This window comes from Apis dorsata, unplaced genomic scaffold, assembly GCF_000469605.1.
Source record: "Apis dorsata unplaced genomic scaffold, Apis dorsata 1.3 scaffold_168, whole genome shotgun sequence".
Lineage (NCBI taxonomy): Eukaryota > Metazoa > Arthropoda > Insecta > Hymenoptera > Apidae > Apis > Apis dorsata.
This window is the reverse complement of record NW_006263456.1, coordinates 409,589-411,587: the sequence shown is the minus strand read 5'-3', so window position 1 is coordinate 411,587 and position 1,999 is coordinate 409,589. Positions and strand designations below refer to the sequence as shown.

The window sequence follows — 1,999 nt, the reverse complement described above, 5'->3', positions numbered from 1 at the left end:
TCTCTCTCTCTCTCTCTCTCTCTTTCTTTTCCGTATTCCTCGTCATTATCGTCGATCGATTCGAAAAATTTTGTTTCTTAAATTAAAAACAATTTTGAACGATGAAATCGATTATCGAGTTGTGAACGTGTCAAATTGTTCTGATTCTACTGTTTCGATGAACTGAAGTAAAGACGGGTAAAGTAATTTTTTTTTTTTGAAATATATACGTGCTTGATGACTTGGTAATGCGGAATTTGGCGATTTATTAGAAAATTTATTTAATGCTACGAATATTAATTGAGCTTTTCACAATTCTTCAAAACACAATTCTTCCGATAATTTCGTATCGTGTTATTTATTATTCATTCGCATGTATTTAAATTTATTCGATGATATAATTCGATTTACCATATTCGAGGAATATTTCTTTCTTGTTGAACCGTATTTACGTCATTCTTGTACGATTACGCATTAAGAATCGTTCGATTTCTCTATCTTTATTCTATCGACAAAAGATTCACGCTTTTACAAATTTCCTTTTAACTCAACAGTTGAATTGTTAAAAATCAGACAATCTGAGAAAAGGTGAATGAATTGAACAAAGACGACAAAAGAGACAAATATTATCAGATAATATATATAAAGGATGAGGCGAAAATCGTGACTGCACGATCGACCGAATTTGGCAATGAAACGCCATTCTCATCCTCGTGTGACAAGCGCGAATGGATGCAGAGAAGGGGTGGCATTCTCGAACATAATTCGAGTATGAAATAATTCTGGCGAAACGCGGCAAGATTGAACGATCCTGGGAACGTCGTGGCCCGATGACGAATCGTTCTTATTTCATTTTCCATCTTATTCTCTCTCTCTCTCTTTCTCTCTCTCCCCTGCTTTCGACTTTATTTATTCGATCTTTTTCCCCAAACGCGATACGAATTTTAGATCTACGAAAATAAATATATAAATCATTCTCATATATAAATCTGAATAAATTTCTAAAAAAGGTCCTCCTTAAACCTCCAAAAACAAAAAAAAAAATTGTTCTATCGATAGATTGAGAAACTGAAAAAATTTTCGAAGAAACTTTCCATCGTTACTTCCAGATTAACACGAATAATAGAAAATTTCAATACCTATTTGCTTTGCTAAATTTCCTCTGTATTCTCCCCAAGTAACAATGTCTCTCCCAAGAAATCTGCAACCTCCCTTAAAACAAGTCATTAGCATCGACAACTCCCCCTCGATTCGATCCCCTCTTATATCTCTCTCTCTCTCTCTCTTTCTGCCCTCGTCACTGTGTCACTCGTCTCGAGGAAGGTCGACGCCGAGGTCGTCGATAACGAATACAGGAAACGCAGGGAGAGGACGGTAGGGAGAAGAGACGGAAAGTAAGTAGTACTCGTATACGCGGGACACGCGAGGATCGATGCCCAGACAGAAACGTTGGTCGTCGTCGGCCGCCACTTTCTCGAGCTATTGATCGAGCTGCTCGGTGTGTCCCTTGGCCTTTTACGTCGAAACGTATCCTCCTCTCTATATATGTATATATATATATACCTGTGTGTGCCCATACGTGCTACTACCTCGTGGAGCCGGCCGTGGAATTCGAAATTTGCGTTTCATAACCGCGAATATCCGATCCACTTCTCTCCGTGTTTACCTTGGTTCCTGGGTCCGAGATCTGAACTCGACGATGAAAGACGGCCCGTCGAACAGGACTTGTCGTTCTCTGTGCTGCTGTTGATGGAATAGTTTCTTTCGATGGCGAATTTTTGTGAAGTTGTGTACTTCGAAATTTCGGATTTGTCTTCTTTTTTTTTTTTTTTTTTTTTAGAGTAGTAATTGAGAATAATTTTTCGAATGGATAAATAATTCCTTTTAACGATTTTGTGGTTTATGATTTTTCTTGAACGCTAAATTTGCGTTTTTTTCTATAAATGTTGATTGTAATTATAGTTGAGAATTTTTTGAGCGTGATTATGTTGAGGATAGTCTTTCGATGATTGAAATTTTT

At 37.3% G+C, this 1,999-nt stretch overlaps 1 protein-coding gene across 1 annotated transcript in view; it reads left to right on the top strand.

Moving 5' to 3' along the window:
- The window catches only part of LOC102677099 (CUGBP Elav-like family member 2), a 197,121-nt gene that overhangs the window by 10,278 nt on the left and 184,844 nt on the right, over positions 1–1,999 (top strand). The gene's annotated exons all lie outside the window — the stretch shown is intronic.